This window comes from Gossypium raimondii, chromosome 10 (genome assembly GCF_025698545.1).
Source record: "Gossypium raimondii isolate GPD5lz chromosome 10, ASM2569854v1, whole genome shotgun sequence".
NCBI lineage: Eukaryota > Viridiplantae > Streptophyta > Magnoliopsida > Malvales > Malvaceae > Gossypium > Gossypium raimondii.
This window is the reverse complement of record NC_068574.1, coordinates 17977390-17989751: the sequence shown is the minus strand read 5'-3', so window position 1 is coordinate 17989751 and position 12362 is coordinate 17977390. Positions and strand designations below refer to the sequence as shown.

General features: G+C 30.0%; 1 non-coding gene across 4 annotated transcripts; it reads left to right on the top strand.

The window, feature by feature from the left end:
* The first annotated feature begins 7216 nt into the window (after positions 1-7216).
* Positions 7217-10936, top strand: LOC105776517 (uncharacterized). 4 transcript variants are annotated; one of them, XR_008190126.1, is made up of 6 exons: positions 7217-7402; positions 7710-7856; positions 9792-9856; positions 9960-10154; positions 10540-10592; positions 10674-10936. It is a non-coding gene; the product is annotated as an uncharacterized LOC105776517 (transcript). The 4 variants fall into 4 exon arrangements; XR_008190125.1 differs by having other exon boundaries at positions 9941-10154; XR_008190123.1 differs by having other exon boundaries at positions 7219-7402; positions 10014-10154.
* The last annotated feature ends 1426 nt before the right edge of the window (positions 10937-12362 follow it).

The following is a 12362-nucleotide window of genomic DNA, read 5'->3' as shown; positions in this document are numbered from 1 at the left end:
ATGGAGGACTAAAATGACATTTTTTGTGAAGTTGGAGGGCCAAATAAGTCATTATACCTTGGCATCCCTCCAACTTCACAAAAAATGTCATTTTATCCCTCAATTTAATTTTTCGCCTCTTTTAGCCTTTGAATTTGCATTGTTTGTCAAACCACCTCAAAATGGATGAAAAATTTAATGTTTGTTAGCTTCATTGATATGACATCCATATAGTGGTCTACATGAATGTTATGTTGGTAATTAATTAAATTTTTAAAAATGTAAAATATAATATTTTAATATATTTTTAAAAATTTTAAAATAGTTATATATATTTTAAAATTTTTTAAATTAAAAAAATAATTCATTGTTGACGTGGCAACCATGTGTATGCCACATCAGCAAGTTAAAAAACGTAAACTTTTCCATCAATTTTGGGGTGATTTGACAAATAACGCAAGTTTAAGGGCTAAAAGAAGCAAAAATTAAATAGAGGGCTAAAATGACCTTCTTCTTTTTTCCTTTGTGAAGTTAGAGGGTAGAATAAGTCACTATGCCAATCCAAAAAAATAATGTAAGGCTAAGCGGTGAATTTCTATTTTCTTAGATGGGTTAATATGTAGTTTACCCTTTGAATTTGTCCAAAAGTACTCATTTGGTACTTGAACTTGTATATCGTCACACACATTGCCCCAATTTGTTAACATTAATTTTTTAAGGATTAACATGTAATTGGCCCCCAGAACTTATCCAAAAGCACCTAGTTAGTACCTAAATTAGTCCAAAAAATTATACATTTATAAATTAATTTATATATTTTTAAAAAAATTTAAATTTTTAAATTTATGTTTGCCACATATCATATTGAGAGGCTACCATGTATCATTATAGAATTGGCCATCAGTGCCACATCAGCACATACTAACAATGTTAGTGTGGAGATACCAATCTAGGTAACGGAATACAAGTTTAGGAACCAACTAAATACAAAAAATTGTTCAAGTACCAACTAATCACTTTTAAACATGTTTAAGGAACAAACTATATATTAATCATTCTTCTAACTAAGAATCATCATAAACTTATTTTATAAAAAGAGAAAAGAACAACTATAGCAACGTGAGAAATTTAAAAATATAAAGGGTGTTTTGGTTCTAAGGCTCTGTTTATTTCATTGAAAATGACTTCAGAAAATATTTCTAGAAAATTACTTACTTTTCTAGAAAACTAATATTTTCTCGGTGTTTGGATGAATCTGTAAAATATTTTTTGTTTGGCGATTTCTTAAAATATTCCATAAAAGTCATTTTCAATAAAACAAACATACATTCGAGATTTTATTATCTTTTCATTATCTAATTGAGTTTATTTTATATCTATAAATTTATATTTTATATTGTTCTTGCATATATTGCAATGATTTATTTATAAATAAATACATAAAATTAAATATATAATATTACTCAATTATTATGTTAGAATATTAACAGTCATAAATTGAAAACAACCAAAGCGAATAGATTATTCCTGATTGTGTTATAAAAAACAATTAATAATATTATTCAAATGCATAATTAGTAGTACACCATGGTGACTACAATATTGTCCAAGTGCATTACTAGTACTATATCACATAATTAGTACTACACCACATCAAAACATCGATATCTTTAACCTTGGGAAAATTTTTGAAGCCAAACTTTTCTATGCTTCATACTTTTAGCCAAAAATGCTTTGGCCTTGGATTCATGACTTGTAAGATAATCAAACACACTACAAAAGAAGTCATCATCAAATCCTTCCACCTCCATTGACATCACTTCTCCGTAAAGATGTGTTGTCTTATCCTCAGTAAATTGTTCCAATGCATGAGTAATCTTACCAAGTTGCTCACCCACAAATATCAATGACACTTTTTTGAGTATTTTTCCTTTTTTACGTTTAGACGTGCTAGATGAAGATGTTTTTGTTCTTACCTCTTAAAAATTTTCACTGTTGCAATTTAAAGGCACTGAATCCTCGTTACCATCATCCAAGCCTATGTCAGCAAATGTTCTGGAAAAACTCTATGTTGCCATATCTTTGCCAACAACCAAACCCATTTCATTATTATGATTAATGCTTTTGTTCGACAATGGTTCATATTTCTTGTGTGCTTGTTGGATATTATACACAATTAAAATAACAAGTAAAAAGCAACTAAAATATATTTAACATATATATATCCATCATTGTTGCATCATATGTTGCTCTATCACATGTAATAATTATCATGTTATCATCCCATCCAAAATCACTTTTGGCTCAAATTGTGCATATAATTTGCCATGTGTTTTTTTTTCCAATCCTCAGATGATTTTTCACATGCTTAGCATCACATTGAACTTGGAATCTTTTAGAAATAACTGCAACAACTCGCTTAATAGAAATTGATTTGCAAATGTTAGAAGGCTTATTTCCTTTTTGGGCCTCCTCTGTAAGAATTTTGAGAAAAATATGTTTCATTGGTTTTGTCCACCTGAATTGCTTTATTGTCATCCTTACCCATTCTAAATTAATAATTTACATTATCAATAATTTCAATATCCAACAAGCTAATTTCAATATCAATATCAATATCCAATCAACATTAAAAAAACAACAATTTTAATATTAAAACATACATAACATAGAAACGTTTTTTTTCTAAGCCCTAAACCTAACTAATGTTTCTAGCCATGTAATCAGTCCACGTGATTTATGTAATTTCCTCTCTCTTAGTAGACCATTCTCTTGCTTCTTCTCTTTCTTCTCGCTCCATAAGAGTTGGTATTATCAAATCAGACTCAGACTCATCATATAATCCTTGATTAAGTAAATCATTAGGATCAACTCTCATTATATAATTATGAATGATACAACAAGCCAACACCATATCTACTCGGGTTTGGAAATTCCAAAATGGTTCAGCATCTAACACACGAAACCTTTTCTTCAAAATTCCAAAAACACGTTCAACAGTGATTTGGTCGTTAATCACTAAACTCTTTTAAATGATATTGGATACCACGATATGGAGAAATATTTCCATTTTGGATGCCATATCCAGCATCAACAAGATAATATTTACCTACAATTTTACAAAACATAATTATTACTAATAAATTATGAGCTTAATTGAACTATTTTGTATAATTAATGTTAATTCTTACCTTCCAGAATTCTAAATCCTCTTGGGCATGCTAGTGCATCACTTAAAATACGAGAATCATATGCACTACATTCCCAACCAGCTAGAATATAGGAAAATTTCAAATCAAATGTAATGGTAGTCAATACATTTTGTGTCGTCCCCCCTTTACGACTACAAAATCTTCCTTGAATGCAAAGTGGAACAGATGCACGAACACAAGTTCCTTCTAATGCTCCAATGCAATCTTTAAAATAAGGATAAAGCCTTGGATTATTTCTGATTTCATTAGGAGTTGACTCATCAGTTAATCTAATGACTAGTTTATACAATTTCAAAATAGCTCTTAATACAACCCTAAAGTAACGATGAATTGCCTCAATTGATCTATATTATCTTGATCCAATCACTTGAAACCTTACATTATGACCAATTATATGTAAAAATATAATCACTTGCTCCCTAACATTCACCAACCTAGTTGATTGTAACAAATTGTTCCTAGTAAGAATGTTACACAAATTAAAAGAAACAATAGGTCCCATTCTTATCACATCAATACAATGCTAGTCACCTCTATATAAAATACCATCAATATAATTTTCTCTTTCATAATCTCGATTCACACGAAGGTGACAAGCAATTTGCTCTCTAGTTTTAAATCTTTTAATCCAAAGAGCCCCAAAAGCTAAAGCTAAAACTAAAACCACAACACCAACAATTGCATTATGATCTTTATTACGGTCCATCTACAAAAAATAATCTCACACAAATATTTGATTATTACAAAAAGTAATTGTCTTTTGACATTTTATAATAAATAAAAATATGTCTAATTGTCTCATTTTACAAAACATGGAAGATGTGGCTTACTAGTTGAGTGGTAATAACTGTGATAATTGTATTATTGGGGGGTGTTTGAATGAGTATCTTTTAAGACAATATTATGATAATAAAAAATAATAATTGTTGGTTACTCATTTGCAAATAAAATATCCTATTCAATGGCTTGATTGAAATAATGAAATTGATGTGGCATTAGAACTATTTCATGCAATGCAAAACAGTGAATTAAAACCTTATATTGTTCACTATAATATCCTATTTGATGCCTTGATTGAAACCAAACATTTTGAATTTGCGACAAAACTATTTTCGCATGTCTTTGCTATTGGTTTAAAGCCTAATCATGTTAATTAAATTATTGTCAGTGAATGAAGAAGATCAACTAATTTATGAGATAAGGCAAGCTTTATGAAGATTGTTAAACAATAAAGAGGAAGTTCTACAATAATTACAAACGTTTACTAGGTATGCAACATCCCTTTCATGTTTCTATTACATCCATTCTTTTCAAAGCTGCATTTTATTTTTATTTTACAAGAGCTTTTTGTAGGAGTTGTATCATTGAAATGCTTTGGCACTTAAGCTAATATACCTTTCCAAAATTTGATTTTTATTGTTATCTCTTGCTAAATTTAGATCATTCTACACACAATCAAAGTCATTTCCAGAAAATTTTCCTACGCCCTATAAATTGAATTGGAAATAATAATGGTAATAAGAACATGATTAAAAAGTCTTTAAACAAGTTGATGAAGAAAGCCATAAACAAAAGCAAAAGAAGGTCAATCATAACAAAGGTTTTTTTTTTCTAATATGGTAAAGATTATCTTTTATCAAAAGACCAAAAGTGATTAAAAAAATATGAAAATAAAAAAAAAACAAGAAAGGCATTGTGCCTAAATCCCCCAGACCTTCATTATATCAAAACTTAGAAAAAAAAAATTTCTCACTAAACCCAAAACAAACAAACCCATGGAAAAGATCTTTACATTAGCTTTCATACTAGAAAGAAAAGTAAAATATTTGGCTTCCCAAAAACTCATGCCAAAAGAAAAATCAAGATGAAACAAACAACAAAAAGAAAACGACAGTGAAATAAGAAGAAACATTCAACAGTTTCATACCAGGATGCGACAACGAAAACATATTATAAAAAGAAGAAGAAAATAGATCAAATTTATGAAAAACATACCTAATTTCAGAAATGAAAGATGAAAAACTCATATTTGGAATAACTTTTCATATTGCAAACCAAGCAAGCTCAATTTTGGAAAGTGAAAAACTATGAAGTTTTTTTAGATTTTCATAAGAAAAAATCCCAAAAACTATGAAGTCAAGCATTAGCGGCGCTTTTTGAAAAACGCTGCTAAAAATAGGAATTAGCGGCGTTTTTTAAAAAGCGCCGCAAAAAGCCCAAGCCCAACGACACCGTTTTCTGAGTTTTTAGGGCATTTAGCGGCGTTTTTGAGAAAGCGCCGCTAATGCTCGGGCCTTTAGCGGTGTTTTTGAAAAAGCGCCGCTAATAATAATAAAATCTAAAACCATTTCAATTATCTCATTCTTTGATATATTCTCAAGTAATGTTTCAATTATATTTTTTTATTATAAGTTGAAAAAATTGATATTTCGTTGTATTTATTATATATTAGTCAAATTTACATTTAAATGATAACAAATAATATTGTTTAATACAAAATGTTTTTATTAAAGAGAAGTCCTAACTCCTAACTCCTAACTATTTATTATTATTTTTCAATCACAGTTTATTTAAACTACTTTACTAGAAAAATATATTAAATTATGAGTAAAATAAAATATCATAAAACTTAAATTGTTGTGTTGTAAAGAATAAAAATAGAATAAATTTTTTAAGAATAATAAATTTTGATAGTTCGATTAAATAAATCAAAGAAAGTAATATAAAACACCAAATATCGTGATAAATAATATTATATATTGATAATTTTATTACCAAAAATAATTTTATATTTAGTTAATCAAACATGAACACAACAATGACCTAATAATACCTACTCAAGAGTAAGAATTGAAAATGAATGAAAAAGGACAAATGAGGTTGTTACTTGGTCTAATACCCACTAGAAATTAATACTAGCTAGGTTTTTTAGGCTGAGAAAGGGGTTTATGGGTTTAGGGGTTAAACGTTAGGGGTTAAGAGTTAAGAATTTAGGGTTTAGGGATTTAGGGGTCGAGTTAGGATTTTGGGCGTTTAGATTAATTTTTTAATTTATATTTTAAATATGTTCTTATATAATTGTAAAAGAGATAATAATAAATTTGTTTAGGGTTTTTTGTTTAGGGTATATGATTTATTTAAGATTTAAGGCCGATTTAGGAGTTCATATTTTAAGGTTTAGGGAGTATGGGTTTAGAGATTATGGATTAGGGATTATGGTTTAAGGGTTGGGATTTAAGGTTTAGGGGTTAAGGGTTTAGGGGTTAAATGCGTTAGGGGTTAAAAGTTAGGGATTCAGGGGTCGGGTTAGGGTTTTGGATTTAGATTAATTATTTTTTAATTTATATTTTAAATATGTTCTTATATAATTGTAAAAGAGATAATAATAAATTTGTTTAGGGTTTTTAGTTTAGGGTGTATGATTAATTTAAAATTTAAGGCCGGTTTAGGAGTTCATATTTTAAGGTTTAGGGAATATGGATTTAGGGATTATGGGCTAGGGATTTAAGGTTTAGGGATTTAGGGGTCGGGTTAAGGTTTTGGGTTTAGATTAATTATTTTTTAATTTATATTTTAAATATGTTCTTATATAATTGTAAAAGAGATAATAATAAATTAAATATATTGAAATTATGAGTATAGTTTAAATTATTTAAGAGATATATAATAGATAGACTTTATATGTATTGAATGGTTAATTTAGGGTTTAAGGTTAAGGTTTACTTGAGATTTGTTAAATGATAAAATTTTATACAATTAATTAATGCTTTTATAGTTAAAAATTTAATCTAAACCATTTGATATATTTAAATATTAGTTTAAATAGAATTAATAAATAAGTTAAAAAAAGTAATAGATTGATATGGATATTTAGGTATAATTAATAAATCAATTTATAAAAAAATATAAAAAATTTAACATAGGAAAACGGCGTTATTTTGTTCAAAATGAAATAATTTTTTACGGCGTTAAACGCCGCAAAAATTATTTCACTTTTACATGCTTTTATTCCAAAATTCCCCCTGAAACCCCTAAATTTTCCCCCCTAAAATTGGTATCCCCAAAACACCCAAGTGTTTCTCTCTGCCACCACCGTCTTCATCATCATCTTCCCCTCTCTCCCTCTTTTTGTATACAGCTCAAAAGAGCTCATACTTTATCTGTTTCTCATGTGACTCTGAAGCCTCTTTCTTTCCTTCAACATACCCAAGGTAAAGTTTTCTCAACTTCTTCTCAATCATTTATTTCCTTCTTTATCTGTTTTAATTCTTCATGTGACTTTGCTTTTCTCAACTTCTTCTCAATCATTTATTTCCATTTCCTTCAACATACAACTTCTTTATCTGTTTTAATTTTTCACTTTCTCTTCTGCATTTCAGTTACGTTTTCTATTCGTTTACTCAGAAAATGATACCACTTTTTTCTCTCTGTTATCATTTACTTCGAAGGATGTTTTATCATTCTATTATCATGTTCCCTCCTGGCCCAAAAGTAACAGGGTTTATGAAATATTTTCAGATTGTCTTCACCCGTGGGCAAGATAAATTCTTCATATGCGGTCAGATGGGCCATATAGTGGCAAATTGTGAAGGAAAGGCAAAGAGGAAGGAAGGAGAATTTGATGAGAAAGCTGACGGAAAAACTGTGGCCAGAAAGCCATATCAGGTTACTTTGCAATTGAATTTACAGTTGGAATTATTATAATGAATTCTTTGGAAAAATTAGAACTTGTTATTTGCTTCATCTTTGCAGTTCTTGAACATATGGACCCTTAGGGAGTATCTGGAATATGAGATGAGAATCCCCAATCCTCCTTTTGAAATTGACTTGGAACGCGTTTAATTCTTTGTTTTAATTCTCTATTTTTTATTTCATTTTTTAATGTTAAATTTTTCCTTTCACCCCATCGATTTTGGATCTCATAATTTATTTTTGGTTCTTGGGTTCAGTGAGCTATTTTGGGTGCTTTTCGGGAGATTTTCTTTCATTTTCCTTTCTCCTATTTCAGTAGATTTTAGGGAGGTCTTTTATTTCATCTTTAGTGCTGATATATTTCCTCTTTAGTCTGGACTATGTCTTCTTGTCTGTTATACCTATTGAACACTTTTATTTTGAAGTAAAATTGTTATAAACAACATGGAGGTTTTATTAAGCAACGTGGGTTATTTCTTCCATTGGCTTGGAGGGCATGAAATTTGTTTGAACTCTTTGAAGTGAATTCTGGTTGTGTTTAGTTTTTTTTTTTTAACAAGTATTTCTTCCATTGGCTTTTTTTTTTTAAAGTGTTTGATTCTGCATAGAGAAAGTGCAGAATGTTTATAGTCAAATGCATGTACGAGGATTATGATAGTGATTTTTGCAATTTCGTTGTGTTCAATTGTGCTGAAGCTCACACCAAATTCGAAGAGTATGGTAGTGCCATACAGGATGCTACTAAGGCAATTGAAGAGGATCCTAAATATTCAAAGGCATGCTTTATCTACTGAAGTGATTCAGCCTCTTATGCAGTATATATTTTTGTTCTTGTTCTGATGGTTCTCTAACTTACAGGGTTATTACAGACAAGGAGCAGCTTATCTTGGCATGGGGAAGTTTAAGGAAGCACTAAAGGATTTTCAACAGGTGCTTGGGTTGTAATATTTCAAAAAGATTTTTGTTTCATTGTCTTTGTTTAACTTCTTTCATTCAGAGGTTGCTATTGTCTGTAATTATTTCTCATGAATCCTTTTTACATGTTTTTTAATTCATTAATAATTGTAGCAGGTTTTTGCCCTTCTAATAAATAATTTTAATTTTATTAGAAATTCTCTTTGTTTTTCTCTTCCTTTTGACACCTATGGCCTGTTGTAGAATGTTTTTTCTGTTTAAGACGAGATTAACAAGTTATTTCTCCTTCTAGTATTAGAGATTGTATGGGGTGGTGAGATGTGCTTGGTAATTCTAGATTTGAGATAACTCTACCAGTCTTATCATGTTCTCTATTTTATGAGCTACATTGCAAGACGATCCCGTCACTATGAACCTACGAAGAGGTAATCACTTAGGAATAGTTAAAAAAGACGCAAGTATTGAACTAGTGACTGGAACACATAGCTATATATGAATGAATTAGAAATTTGGTTTGATGCATATAGCCAAACAGAGTATTGTTTCGTAACTCGTCTTTCCTTCTTTTCATGTTAGGCTTCCTTTCTGATTATTGTTATTCTATTTTTTAATGAAAAATAATCAAATAAGAAAGTTTCTTTTTTTTTCTTTAATACAAAATTAGCTTTTGTTGTCTTTTTAATATCCAGACTTGGCGTTAGGGTTTCTACTTTCGGTTCATTTGATTCTATGATACACTATTTTATATTAATCATATCTCCCTCCTTTGTATTTCTCCATTACTAATTGGAAGGAATTCTATCAATTGATCGGTCATTTTGCATGTAATATTTTTTAAAAATTTATTCCTTAATTCTGTTGTTAAAATTAAGCTTTTATAGTTTTACGTTTGATTAACGTGATTAAAATTATGGTTCTCATCGTGAATACTTCCTTCATCGTATTTTACTTTGATTACAGATTTCATGTAAATTTTTGTTACTTTATTTGCAGGTTAATAGCTTTCCACTATGGGGTTTAAAAAGGTTTATAAATGCTTGATGGATATTTTCCCGCAGGTATTTCTTTTTACTCATTTTTAATCCCATGCTGTAATTGATTTATGTATGTGTATAACATAAAGCGTGGTGATTTGGAAAAAGAAATGTAACAAACATGCAGTGCAAGTATATTTTCTTACACCTACTGCACATGTTGATTCACGAATTCTAAAAGCTGTTGCTATCGAGAACTCTAAGGATGTGGACGCAGTTGCGGAGATTGTTCTGTCTGAGATTCTGCCTTACCTATCTAAACGAACCGTGGCTGGTAGTTCTTCCTCATGGAATCGGAGCCCTCCTGTGCAAGCAAATGAAGGTAGCTTTTTTTTATGATTTAGTTGTAGACTAGTTTTTTTCTGCATTGTGCTTTGGCAGTTTTGCAAGTTTTTGGAATAATTAGTTGTTATCTTTGAATGTTCTGTATTGTGTTTGGCTGGTAACTGCCTTGCATATTGGAGCTTATGCATTGATCTATTCACCTGTTTAATGTCATGCATATATTGTTCGCTGAACTTGCACAAGTAAAGCAAGTAGCATATCATACTGCACTTCATTTTTCATTAACATAATGCATAAAATTTTAGGGAGTTGAATATACTCAACTAATGAATGGTCTGAATTTATTTCGATGCCCTTATCTTCATTTTAGCCTCAATGTGAGTAATCATTGATGGAACTGAACTTCTTTTTAAAATGTGAAGGTCTACTGCTGCTGCCAATAAATTGGAGCAAGCTGGTTTCCAGAATATAGCTGGTGAACTAGCTTCTTCCATGTCTTTATTAATTCTTGGTTTTGTTGATTTCATTTTTAAATTAGTGGTGTTTTCTTAAGCAGGGATGATGAAGATGATTCTGTTACCAAGATGAAGGCAGCTGAGGAAGCCTTGGAAGCAAAACAGAAAGTAACAAATAGCTTGTTTGCTACCTGTTCTTTTTTTTTTATCATGTTTTATAATTTTGTGACAAATTGTTCTTGGTACTCTGAAGATATTTATGCAAAATTACCCTATGATTCTATTGTATTTATACTGCATGGTTGCACCATGTATTTCTTAACTAGTTTGATGAATTTTATGTGTGGTGTTTAATTTTTCGTTATTGTCTGTGTAACTTGCAGCAAAAACTTACATTTGAGCTATCTTTCCATTGTTTATTTTAGTTTTGATTCTAAATTTTTATTTTTACTTTAATATTTACGACAACTTGAGTTCTAACTTTTGGATTTTAATTGTGTTATTAATTTATTATTTTAAATTCTAAAACTAAATTCATTAATTTTTATATTTAGTTTTAAAGTTAAATTTTTCATAGAAAATTTAATTTAAATAATATTTTTTTATTTATCCTTAAAAAGTATATTTAAAGTTTAAACTTAAAAATAAAACATAATATAATATTTATCATAAAAATAAATATTATTCGATTAAAATATATATTTTTAAAGATTATGTTTTTAGCGGCGTTTTTGCTAGAAGCGCCGCTAAAGGTTTCTTCTTTAGCGGCGTTTGTGGGAAAAGTGCCGCTAAAGGTCGTGGTCTTTAGCGGCATTTGTGGGGAAAAGCGCCGCTAAAGGTCGTGGTCTTTAGCGGCGGTTGTGGAAAAAGCGCCGCTAAAGGTCGTGGTCTTTAGCGGCATTTGTGAGAAAAGCGCCGCTAAAGGTAGTGGTCTTTAGCGGCGTTTGTGGGAAAAGCGCCGCTAAAGTTAGTGATGCGTTCTTTAGCGGCGTTTTTTCCGGCGCTTTTAGCAGCGCTAAAAAGCGCCGCTAAAGGCCTAAGAAAGCGCCGCTAAAAGCCTATTTTGGTGTAGTGTTTGATATTTTATAAGAAAAAAAACATGTTTTCAGTAGATAAATATTAGATATTTTAAAATATGTAAGCTGTCCATGTAATTGTAATTGGGTGAATTTCTGCCGAAAATTTGATTTCCTTTCAAGACACCCACCTTTATTCCTAAACTATATGCTTGGGTTATTTATCCAAGGCTCAACTAAGTTTTGCTTGTAATACCCCTAACCCACATCCGTCGCCGGAATAGGGTTTCGAAGCATTACCGATCAAATAGACATAATTTCAAAAACATTTCATATTATATAATATTCAAGTCAAAACCAATCAAACTCATACTTATTGTCCCTTATTTACAATCAATCCATAAAATGACTAATAATTAGACACCTTAGATACATGTCGACACAAAAAGGATAAACATCACCACGTTTGAGTTCGGGACCGTTGTTGGATGTTGAATCGGCGATCAAAATTAAGTACCTAGTCTGCGCACGGAAAACAAAACTGTAGGCTGAGTAAAAACTCAGTGCTATTTCTATAATCTGAATATAAAAAAAAATATAAAATCACAAACATACAATCTAAATATTACAACAACCATATCACATTTCATTTGTTTCACAATATCTCAATTCTCATATTTGCTATATAAATAGCTTTTCACAATATAATACACATCATTTAGACAATAATTTTGTTCACTCCATATCCAATTCATGAATACACAATTCATGTGT